At 60.6% G+C, this 12240-nt stretch overlaps 1 protein-coding gene across 1 annotated transcript in view; it reads right to left on the bottom strand.

Moving 5' to 3' along the window:
* Positions 1-12240, bottom strand: part of wdr97 (WD repeat domain 97) — a 178941-nt gene that overhangs the window by 88863 nt on the left and 77838 nt on the right. The window lies entirely within an intron of this gene.

Raw genomic sequence — 12240 nt, 5'->3', positions numbered from 1 at the left:
GAGTGGGGACAGTGAGAGAGGGGTCGTAGAGAGTGGGGACAGTGAGAGAGGGGTCGGAGAGAGTGGGGACAGTGAGAGTGGGGTCAGAGAGAGCGGGGACAGTGAGAGTGAGGACAGTGAGAGAGGGGTCGTAGAGAGTGGGGACAGTGAGAGTTGGGGCAGTGAGAGTGGGGACAGTGAGAGTGGGGACAGTGAGAGTGGGGACTGTGAGAGTGGGGGCGGTGAGAGTGGGGACAGTGAGAGTGGGGACTGTGAGAGTGGGGACAGTGAGAGTGGGGGCAGTGAGAGAGGGGTCGGAGAGAGTGGGGACAGTGAGAGAGGTGGCGGTGAGAGTGGGGTCGGAGAGAGTAGGGAGAGTGAGAGTGTGGACAGTGAGAGTGGGGGCGGTGAGAGTGGGGACAGTGAGAGAGGGGTCGGAGAGAGTTGGACAGTGAGAGTGGTGTTGGAGAGAGTGGGGGCAGTGAGGGAGGGGTCAGTGAGAGTGGGGGCAGTGAGAGTGGGGACAGTGAGAGTGGGGTCGGAGAGAGTGGGGACAGTGAGAGTGGGGCCGGTGAGAGTGGGGTCAGTGAGAGAGGGGTCGGAGAGAGTGAGGACAGTGAAAGTGGGGACAGTGAGAGTGGGGGCAGTGAGAGTGGGGACAGTGAGAGTGGAGACAGTGAGAGAGGGGTCGGAGAGAGTGGGGACAGTGAGAGTGGGGTCGGAGAGAGTGGGGACAGTGAGAGTGGGGTCGGAGACAATGGGGACAGTGGGAGTGGGGACAGTGAGAGTGTGGACAGTGAGAGTGGGGACAGTGAGAGTGGGGACAGTGAGAGTGGGGACAGTGAGAGAGGGGACAGTGAGTTTGGGGGCGGTGAGAGTGGGGTCGGAGAGAGTGTGAACAGTGAGAGTGCGGCCAGTGAGAGTGGGGACAGTGAGAGTGGGGTCGGAGAGAGTGGGGACAGTGAGAGAAGGGTCGGAGAGAGTGGGGACAGTGAGAGTGGGGACAGTGAGAGTGGGGACTGTGAAAGTGGGGTCAGAGAGAGTGGGGACAGTGAGAGAAGGGTCGGAGACAGTGGGGACAGTGAGAGTGGGGTCGGAGAGAGTGGGGACAGTGAGAGAAGGGTCGGAGACAGTGGGCACAGTGAGAGTGGGGACAGTGAGAGTGGGGACAGTGACAGAGGGGATGGTGAGAGTGGGGACAGTGGGGTCAGAGAGAGTGGGGACAGTGAGAGTGGGGACAGTGAGAGAGGGGTCGGAGAGAGTGGGGACAGTGAGAGTGTGGACGGTGAGAGTGGGGACAGTGAGAGTGGGGACAGTGAGATTGGGGACAGTGAGAGTGGGGGCGGTCAGAGTGGGGGCGGTGAAGGTGGGGACAGTGAGACTGGGGACAGTGAGAGTGGGGACAGTGAGAGAGGGGTCGGAGAGAGTGAGGACAGTGAGGGAGGGGACAGTGAGAGACGGGTCGGAGAGAGTGGGGACGGTGAGAGTGGGGACAGTGAGAGAGGGGACTGTGAGAGTGGGGACGGTGAGAGTGGGGAAAGTGAGAGAGGGGACTGTGAGAGTGGGGACAGTGAGAGTGGGGAAAGTGAGAGAGGGGACGGTGAGAGTGGGGACTGTGAGAGTGGGGACAGTGAGAGAGGGGTCGGTGAGTGTGGGGACAATGAGAGAGGGGTCGGAGAGAGAGGGGACAGTGAGAGTGGAGACAGTGAGAGTGGGGTCAGTGAGAGTGGGGACAGTGAGAGTGGGGGCGGTGAGAGTGGGGACAGTGAGAGAAGGGTCGGAGAGAGTGGGGACAGTGAGAGTGGGGACAGTGAGAGAGGGGTCGGAGAGAGTGGGGTCGGAGAGAGTGGGGACAGTGAGAGAAGGGTCGGAGAGAGTGGGGACAGTGAAAGTGGGGACAGTGAGAGAGGGGTCAGTGAGAGTGGGGACAGTGAGAGTGGGGACTGTGAGTGAGGGGTCAGAGAGAGTGGGGTCGGAGAGAGTGGGGACAGTGAGAGTGGGGACAGTGAGAGTGGAGACAGTGAGAGAAGGGTCGGAGAGAGTGGGGACAGTGAGAGTGGGGACAGTGAGAGAGGGGTCAGTGAGAGTGGGGACAGTGAGAGTGGGGACAGTGAGAGAGGGGTCGGAGAGAGTGGGGACAGTGAGAGAGGGTTCGGAGAGAGTGGAGACAGTGAGAGAGGGGTCGGAGAGAGTGGGGACAGTGAGAGTGGGGTTGGAGAGAATGGGGACTGTGAGAGTGGGGGCGGTGAGAGTGGGGACATTGAGAGTGGGGTTGGAGAGAATGGGGACAGTGAGAGTGGGGTCGGAGAGAGTGAGGACAGTGAGAGAGGGGTCGGAGAGAGTGAGGACAGTGAGAGAGGGGTCGGCGAGAATGGGGACAGTGAAAGTGGGGACAGTGAGAGTGGGGACAGTGAGAGTGGGGACAGTGAGAGAGGGGTGAGAGAGAGTGGGGTCGGAGAGAGTGGGGACAGTGAGAGTGCGGACAGTGAGAGAGGTGGCGGTGAGAGTAGGGTCGGAGAGAGTAAGAAGAGTGAGAGTGTGGACAGTGAGAGTGGGGGCGATGAGATTGGGGACAGTGAGACAGGGGTCGGAGAGAGTGGAGACAGTGAGAGAGGGGTCGGAGAGAGTGGGGACAGTGAGAGTGGGGTTGGAGAGAATGGGGACAGTGAGAGTGGGGGCGGTGAGAGTGAGGACAGTGAGAGTGGGGTCGGAGAGAGTGAGGACAGTGAGAGAGGGGTCGGAGAGAGTGAGGACAGTGAGAGAGGGGTCGGCGAGAATGGGGACAGTGAAAGTGGGGACAGTGAGAGTGGGGACAGTGAGAGTGGGGACAGTGAGAGAGGGGTGAGAGAGAGTGGGGGCGGTGAGAGTGGGAACAGTGAGAGAAGGCTCGGAGAGAGTGGGAACATTTAGAGTGGGGGCGGTCAGAGTGGGGACAGTGAGAGAGGGGTCAGAGAGAGTGGGGACAGTGGGAGTGGGGTCGGAGAGAGTGGGGACAGTGAGAGTGTGGACAGTGAGAGTGGAGACAGTGAGAGAGGGTTCGGAGAAAGTGGGGACAGTGAGAGAGGGGTCGGAGAGAGTGGGGACAGTGAGAGTGGGGACAGTGAGAGAGGGGACGGTGAGAGTGGGGTCGGAGAGAGTGGGGACAGTGAGAGATGGGTCGGCGAGAGTGGGGACAGTGAGAGTTGGGACAGTGAGAGTGGGGACAGTGAGAGAGGGTTCGGAGAAAGTGGGGACAGTGAGAGAGGGGTCGGTGAGAGTGGGGACTGTGAGAATGGGGTCGGAGAGAGTGGAGACAGTGAGAGTCGGGGCGGTGAGAGTGGGGACAGTGAGAGTGGGGACTGTGAGAGTGGGGACAGTGAGAGAGGGGTCGGCGAGAGTGGGGACAGTGAGAGACGGGTCGGAGACAGTGGGGACAGTGCGAGTGGGGACAGTGAGAGACGCGTCGGAGACAGTCGGTCAGTGAGAGTGGGGACAGTGAGAGTGGGGACAGTGAGAGTGAGGACTGTGAGAGTGGGGTCAGAGAGAGTGGGGACAGTGAGAGTGGGGGCAGTGAGAGTGGGGGCAGTGAGAGTGGGGGCGGTGAGAGTGGGGACAGTGAGAGTGGGGACTGTGAGAGTGGGGTCAGTGAGAGTCGGGTCGGAGAGAGTGTGGACAGTGAGAGAGGGGTCGGAGAGAGTGGAGGCAGTGAGAGAGGGGTCGGAGAGAGTGTGGACAGTGAGAGTGCAGACAGTGAGAGAGGTGGCGGTGAGAGTGGGGTCGGAGAGAGTAGGGAGAGTGAGAGTGTGGACAGTGAGAGTGGGGGCGCTGAGAGTGTGGACAGCGAGAGAGGGGTCGGAGAGAGTGGGACAGTGAGAGTGGTGTTGGAGAGAGTGGGGTCAGTGAGAGTGGGGACAGTGAGAGAGGGGACAGTGAGAGTGGGGACAGTGAGAGTGGGGACAGTGAGAGAGGGGTCGGAGAGAGTGGGGGTGGTGAGAGTAGGGTCAGAGAGAGTGGGGACAGTGAGAGTGCGGACAGTGAGAGCCGGGTCGGAGAGAGAGGGGACAGTGAGAGTGGGAACAGTGGGAGTGGGGACGGTGAGAGTGTGGACACTGTGAGTGGGGACAGTGAGAGAGGGGTCGGAGAGAGTGGCAACAGTGACAGTAGGGTCGGAGGAGTGGGGTCAGTGAGAGAGGGGACAGTGAGAGTGGGGACAGTGAGAGTGGGGACAGTGAGAGACGGGTCAGAGACAGTGGGGACAGTGAGAGTGGGGACAGTGAGAGTGGGGACAGTGAGAGTGGGGTCAGAGAGAGTGGGGACAGTGAGAGTGGGGACAGTGATAGTGGGGACAGTGAGAGTGGGGACTGTGAGAGAGGGGTCAGAGAGAGTGGGGACAGTGAGAGTGGGGGCAGTGAGAGTGGGGGCAGTGAGAGTGGGGGCAGTGAGAGTGGGGACAGTGAGAGTGGGGACTGTGAGAGAGGGGACAGTGAGTGTGGGGACAGTGAGAGTGGGGTCAGAGAGAGTGGGGACAGTGAGAGTGGGGGCAGTGAGAGTGGGGGTGGTGAGAGTGGGGACAGTGAGACTGGGGACAGTGAGAGTGGGGACTGTGAGAGAGGGGTCGGAGAGAGTGGGGACTGTGAGAGAGGGGTCGGAGAGAGTGTGGACAGTGAGAGTGGGGACAGTGAGAGAGGTGGCGGTGAGAGTGGGGTCGGAGAGAGTAGGGAGAGTGAGAGTGTGGACAGTGAGAGTGGGGGCGGTGAGAGTGGGGACAGTGAGAGAGGGGTCGGAGAGAGTGGGGAAAGTGAGAGTGGGGACAGTGAGAGTGCGGACAGTGAGAGCCGGGCCGGAGAGAGTGGGGACAGTGAGAGTGGGGACAGTGAGAGTGGGGACGGTGAGAGTGTGGACACTGTGAGTGGGGGCGGTGAGAGTGGGGACAGTGAGAGAGGGGTCGGAGAGAGTGGGGAAAGGGAGAGAGGGGTCGGAGAGAGCGGGGATAGTGAGAGTGGGGATAGTGAGAGTGGGGACAGTGAGAGACGGGTCGGAGACAGTGGGGACAGTGAGAGTGGGGACAGTGAGAGGCGGGTCGGAGAGAGTGGGGTCGGAGAGAGTGGGGACAGTGAGAGTGAGGACAGCGAGAGTGGGGACAGTGAGAGAGGGGTCAGAGAGAGTGGGGACAGTGAGAGTGGGGACGGTGAGAGTGGGGACAGTGAGAGTGGGGACAGTGAGAGTGGGGACAGTGAGAGTGGGGATTGTGAGAGTGGGGACAGTGAGAGTGGGGACTGTGAGAGTGTGGACAGTGAGAGACGGGTCGGAGAGAGTGGGGACAGTGAGAGACGTGTCGGAGAGAGTGGGGACAGTGAGAGAGGGGGCGATGAGAGTGGGGACAGTGAGAGTGAGGACAGTGAGAGTGGGGACAGTGAGGGAGTGGGCGATGAGAGTGGGGTCGGAGAGAGTGGGGACGGTGAGAGAGGGGTCGGACAGAGTGGGGACAGTGAGAGAGGGGACAGTGAGAGTGGGGACAGTGAGAGAGGGGACAGTGAGAGTGGGGACAGTGAGAGAGGTGTCGGAGAGAATGGGAACAGTGAGAGTGGGGACAGTGAGAGTGAGGACTGTGATAGTGGGGACAGTGAGAGTGGGGACAGTGAGAGGCGGGTCGGAGAGAGTGTGGACAGTGAGAGTGGGGACAGTGAGACTGGGGACAGTGAGAGACGGGTCAGAGACAGTGGGGACAGTGAGAGTGGGGACAGTGAGAGTGGGGGCGGTGAGAGTGGGGGTGGTGAGAGTGGGGACGGTGAGAGTGGGGACAGTGAGAGTGGGGACAGTGAGAGTGGGGGCAGTGAGAATGGGGACAGCGAGAGTGGGCACTGTGATAGTGTGGACAGTAAGAGACGGGTCGGAGAGAGTGGGGACAGTGAGAGAGGGGGCGATGAGAGTGGGGACAGTGAGAGTGAGGACAGTGCGAGTGGGGACAGTGAGGGAGGGGGCGATGAGAGTGGGATCGGAGAGAGTGGGGACGGTGAGAGAGGGGTCGGACAGAGTGGGGACAGTGAGAGAGGGGACAGTGAGAGTGGGGACAGTGAGAGTGAGGACAGTGATAGTGGGGACAGTGAGAGACGGGTCAGAGACAGTGGGAACAGTGAGAGTGGGGACAGTGAGAGGCGGGTCGGAGAGAGTGGGGACAGTGAGAGTGAGGACAGTGAGAGTGGGGGCAGTGAGAGTGGGGTCAGAGAGAGTGGGGACAGTGAGAGTGGGGACAGTGAGAGTGGGGACAGTGAGACTGGGGACAGTGAGAGACGGGTCAGAGACAGTGGGGACAGTGAGAGACGGGTCGGAGACAGTGGGGCCAGTGAGAGTGAGGACAGTGAGAGTGGGGACAGTGAGACTGGGGACAGTGAGAGACGGGTCAGAGACAGTGGGGACAGTGAGAGACGGGTCGGAGACAGTGGGGACAGTGAGAGTGGGGGCAGTGAGAGTGGGGTCAGAGAGAGAGGGGACAGTGAGAGTGGGGACAGTGAGAGAGGGGACAGTGAGAGTGGGGACAGTGAGACAGGTGTTGGAGAGAATGGGGACAGTGAGAGTGGGGACAGTGAGAGTGAGGACAGTGATAGTGGGGACAGTGAGAGACGGGTCGGAGACAGTGGGGACAGTGAGAGTGGGGACAGTGAGAGGCGGGTCGGAGAGAGTGTGGACAGTGCGAGTGGGGACAGTGAGACTGGGGACAGTGAGAGACGGGTCAGAGACAGTGGGGACAGTGAGAGTGGGGACAGTGAGAGTGGGGGCGGTGAGAGTGGGGGCGGTGAGAGTGGGGACGGTGAGAGTGGGGACAGTGAGAGTGGGGACAGTGAGAGTGGGGGCGGTGAGAATGGGGACAGTGAGAGTGAGGACAGTGATAGTGGGGACAGTGAGAGACGGGTCAGAGACAGTGGGGACAGTGAGAGACGGGTCGGAGACAGTGGGGACAGTGAGAGTGGGGGCGGTGAGAGTGGGGGCGGTGAGAGTGGGGACGGTGAGAGTGGGGACAGTGAGAGTGGGGACAGTGAGAGTGGGGGCGGTGAGAATGGGGACAGCGAGAGTGGGGACTGTGATAGTGTGGACAGTAAGAGACGGGTCGGAGAGAGTGGGGACAGTGAGAGAGAGGGCGATGAGAGTGGGGACAGTGAGAGTGAGGACAGTGAGAGTGGGGACAGTGAGGGAGGGGGCGATGAGAGTGGGGTCGGAGAGAGTGGAGACGGTGAGAGAGGGGTCAGACAGAGTGGGGACAGTGAGAGAAGGGACAGTGAGAGTGAGGACAGTGAGAGAGGTGTCGGAGAGAATGGGGACAGTGAGAGAGGGGACAGTGAGATTGGGGACAGTGAGAGTGAGGACAGTGATAGTGGGGACAGTGAGAGAGGGGTCAGAGACAGTGGGGACAGTGAGAGTGGGGACAGTGAGAGTGGGGACAGTGAGAGTGGGGGCAGTGAGAGTGGGGTCAGAGAGAGTGGGGACAGTGAGAGTGAGGACAGTGAGAGTGGGGACAGTGAGAGAGGGGTCGGAGAGAGTGGGGGTGGTGAGAGTAGGGTCAGAGAGAGTGGGGACAGTGAGAGTGCGGACAGTGAGAGCCGGGTCGGAGAGAGTGGGGACAGTGAGAGTGGGAACAGTGGGAGTGGGGACGGTGAGAGTGTGGACACTGTGAGTGGGGACAGTGAGAGAGGGGTCGGAGAGAGTGGGGACAGTGAGAGAGGGGTCGGAGAGAGTGGCAACAGTGACAGTAGGGTCGGAGGAGTGGGGTCAGTGAGAGAGGGGACAGTGAGAGTGGGGACAGTGAGAGTGGGGACAGTGAGAGACGGGTCAGAGACAGTGGGGACAGTGAGAGTGGGGACAGTGAGAGTGGGAACAGTGAGAGTGGGGTCAGAGAGAGTGGGGACAGTGAGAGTGGGGACAGTGATAGTGGGGACAGTGAGAGTGGGGACTGTGAGAGAGGGGTCAGAGAGAGTGGGGACAGTGAGAGTGGGGGCAGTGAGAGTGGGGGCAGTGAGAGTGGGGACTGTGAGAGAGGGGTCAGAGAGAGTGGGGACAGTGAGAGTGGGGGCAGTGAGAGTGGGGGCAGTGAGAGTGGGGACAGTGAGAGTGGGGACAGTGAGAGTGGGGACTGTGAGAGAGGGGACAGTGAGTGTGGGGACAGTGAGAGTGGGGTCAGAGAGAGTGGGGACAGTGAGAGTGGGGGCAGTGAGAGTGGGGGTGGTGAGAGTGGGGACAGTGAGAGTGGGGACAGTGAGAGTGGGGACTGTGAGAGAGGGGTCGGAGAGAGTGGGGACTGTGAGAGAGGGGTCGGAGAGAGTGTGGACAGTGAGAGTGGGGACAGTGAGAGAGGTGGCGGTGAGAGTGGGGTCGGAGAGAGTAGGGAGAGTGAGAGTGTGGACAGTGAGAGTGGGGGCGGTGAGAGTGGGGACAGTGAGAGAGGGGTCGGAGAGAGTGGGGAAAGTGAGAGTGGGGACAGTGAAAGTGCGGACAGTGAGAGCCGGGCCGGAGAGAGTGGGGACAGTGAGAGTGGGGACAGTGAGAGTGGGGACGGTGAGAGTGTGGACACTGTGAGTGGGGGCGGTGAGAGTGGGGACAGTGAGAGAGGGGTCGGAGAGAGTGGGGAAAGGGAGAGAGGGGTCGGAGAGAGCGGGGATAGTGAGAGTGGGGACAGTGAGAGACGGGTCGGAGACAGTGGGGACAGTGAGAGTGGAGACAGTGAGAGGCGGGTCGGAGAGAGTGGGGTCGGAGAGAGTGGGGACAGTGAGAGTGAGGACAGCGAGAGTGGGGACAGTGAGAGAGGGGTCAGAGAGAGTGGGGACAGTGAGAGTGGGGACGGTGAGAGTGGGGACAGTGAGAGTGGGGACAGTGAGAGTGGGGACAGTGAGAGTGGGGATTGTGAGAGTGGGGACAGTGAGAGTGGGGACTGTGAGAGTGTGGACAGTGAGAGACGGGTCGGAGAGAGTGGGGACAGTGAGAGACGTGTCGGAGAGAGTGGGGACAGTGAGAGTGAGGACAGTGAGAGTGGGGACAGTGAGGGAGTGGGCGATGAGAGTGGGGTCGGAGAGAGTGGGGACGGTGAGAGAGGGGTCGGACAGAGTGGGGACAGTGAGAGAGGGGACAGTGAGAGTGGGGACAGTGAGAGAGGGGACAGTGAGAGTGGGGACAGTGAGAGAGGTGTCGGAGAGAATGGGAACAGTGAGAGTGGGGACAGTGAGAGTGAGGACTGTGATAGTGGGGACAGTGAGAGTGGGGACAGTGAGAGGCGGGTCGGAGAGAGTGTGGACAGTGAGAGTGGGGACAGTGAGACTGGGGACAGTGAGAGACGGGTCAGAGACAGTGGGGACAGTGAGAGTGGGGACAGTGAGAGTGGGGGCGGTGAGAGTGGGGGTGGTGAGAGTGGGGACGGTGAGAGTGGGGACAGTGAGAGTGGGGACAGTGAGAGTGGGGGCAGTGAGAATGGGGACAGCGAGAGTGGGCACTGTGATAGTGTGGACAGTATGAGACGGGTCGGAGAGAGTGGGGACAGTGAGAGAGGGGGCGATGAGAGTGGGGACAGTGAGAGTGAGGACAGTGCGAGTGGGGACAGTGAGGGAGAGGGCGATGAGAGTGGGATCGGAGAGAGTGGGGACGGTGAGAGAGGGGTCGGACAGAGTGGGGACAGTGAGAGAGGGGACAGTGAGAGTGGGGACAGTGAGAGTGGGGGCGGTGAGAATGGGGACAGTGAGAGTGAGGACAGTGATAGTGGGGACAGTGAGAGACGGGTCAGAGACAGTGGGGACAGTGAGAGACGGGTCGGAGACAGTGGGGACAGTGAGAGTGGGGACAGTGAGAGGCGGGTCGGAGAGAGTGGGGACAGTGAGAGTGAGGACAGTGAGAGTGGGGGCAGTGAGAGTGGGGTCAGAGAGAGTGGGGACAGTGAGAGTGGGGACAGTGAGAGTGGGGACAGTGAGACTGGGGACAGTGAGAGACGGGTCAGAGACAGTGGGGACAGTGAGAGACGGGTCGGAGACAGTGGGGACAGTGAGAGTGAGGACAGTGAGAGTGGGGACAGTGAGACTGGGGACAGTGAGAGACGGGTCAGAGACAGTGGGGACAGTGAGAGACGGGTCGGAGACAGTGGGGACAGTGAGAGTGGGGGCAGTGAGAGTGGGGTCAGAGAGAGAGGGGACAGTGAGAGTGGGGACAGTGAGAGAGGGGACAGTGAGAGTGGGGACAGTGAGACAGGTGTTGGAGAGAATGGGGACAGTGAGAGTGGGGACAGTGAGAGTGAGGACAGTGATAGTGGGGACAGTGAGAGACGGGTCGGAGACAGTGGGGACAGTGAGAGTGGGGACAGTGAGAGGCGGGTCGGAGAGAGTGTGGACAGTGCGAGTGGGGACAGTGAGACTGGGGACAGTGAGAGACGGGTCAGAGACAGTGGGGACAGTGAGAGTGGGGACAGTGAGAGTGGGGGCGGTGAGAGTGGGGGCGGTGAGAGTGGGGACGGTGAGAGTGGGGACAGTGAGAGTGGGGACAGTGAGAGTGGGGGCGGTGAGAATGGGGACAGCGAGAGTGGGGACTGTGATAGTGTGGACAGTAAGAGACGGGTCGGAGAGAGTGGGGACAGTGAGAGAGGGGGCGATGAGAGTGGGGACAGTGAGAGTGAGGACAGTGAGAGTGGGGACAGTGAGGGAGGGGGCGATGAGAGTGGGGTCGGAGAGAGTGGGGACGGTGAGAGAGGGGTCAGACAGAGTGGGGACAGTGAGAGAAGGGACAGTGAGAGTGAGGACAGTGAGAGAGGTGTCGGAGAGAATGGGGACAGTGAGAGAGGGGACAGTGAGATTGGGGACAGTGAGAGTGAGGACAGTGATAGTGGGGACAGTGAGAGAGGGGTCAGAGACAGTGGGGACAGTGAGAGTGGGGACAGTGAGAGTGGGGACAGTGAGAGTGGGGGCAGTGAGAGTGGGGTCAGAGAGAGTGGGGACAGTGAGAGTGAGGACAGTGAGAGTGGGGACAGTGAGACTGGGGACAGTGAGAGACGGGTCGGAGACAGTGGGGACAGTGAGAGTGGGGTCAGAGAGAGTGGGGACAGTGAGAGTGAGGACAGTGAGAGTGGGGACAGTGAGAGTGGGGACAGTGAGAGAGGGGTCAGACAGAGTGGGGACAGTGAGAGAAGGGACAGTGAGAGTGAGGACAGTGAGAGAGGTGTCGGAGAGAATGGGGACAGTGAGAGAGGGGACAGTGAGATTGGGGACAGTGAGAGTGAGGACAGTGATAGTGGGGACAGTGAGAGACGGGTCAGAGACAGTGGGGACAGTGAGAGTGGGGACAGTGAGAGTGGGGACAGTGAGAGTGGGGGCAGTGAGAGTGGGGTCAGAGAGAGTGGGGACAGTGAGAGTGAGGACAGTGAGAGTGGGGACAGTGAGACTGGGGACAGTGAGAGACGGGTCGGAGACAGTGGGGACAGTGAGAGTGGGGTCAGAGAGAGTGGGGACAGTGAGAGTGAGGACAGTGAGAGTGGGGACAGTGAGACTGGGGACAGTGAGAGACGGGTCGGAGACAGTGGGGACTGTGAGAGTGGGGTCGGAGAGAGTGGGGACAGTGAGAGTGAGGACGGTGAGAGTGGGGACGGTGAGAGTGGGGACTGTGAGAGTGGGGACGGTGAGAGTGGGGACGGTGAGAGTGGGGACGGTGAGAATGGGACAGTGAGAGTGGGATCGGTGAGAGCGTGCATGGTGAGGTAGTGATGGGGTATGAGCTCACTGTCACGAGGGCACAGAGCTCACTCTCACCTGGGTATGAGATCACTCTCACGTGGACATGGAGCTCAGTCTCACTGGGCACAGAACTCACTCTCACCTGGGCACGGAGCTCACTCTCACCTGGGTATGAGCTCACTCTCAGTTGGGTATGTGCTCACTCTCGCCTGGTATGTGCTCATTCTCACCTGGGCACAGAGCTCACTCACACCTGGATATGAGTGCACTCACACCTGGATATCAGTTCACTCTCACCTGGATATGTGCTCACTCTCACCTGGATATGTGCTCACTCTCGCCTGGGTATGTGCTCACTCTCGCCTGGGTATGTGCTCACTCTCATCTGGGCACAGAGCTCACTCTTACCTAGGTATGTGCTCACTCTCACCTGGATATGTGCTCACTCTCACCTGTTATGAGCTCACTCTCACCTGGGTATGTGCTCATTCTCGCCTGGGTATGTGCTCAATCTCACCTGGATATGTGCTCACTCTCACCTGGGCACAGAGCTCACTCTTGCCTGGGCACAGAGCTCACTCTCACCTGG

The sequence above is a fragment of the Stegostoma tigrinum genome, chromosome 2 (assembly GCF_030684315.1).
Source record: "Stegostoma tigrinum isolate sSteTig4 chromosome 2, sSteTig4.hap1, whole genome shotgun sequence".
NCBI lineage: Eukaryota > Metazoa > Chordata > Chondrichthyes > Orectolobiformes > Stegostomatidae > Stegostoma > Stegostoma tigrinum.
Note: the sequence above shows the minus strand (reverse complement) of the source record. Positions and strands in the feature narration are given on the sequence as shown.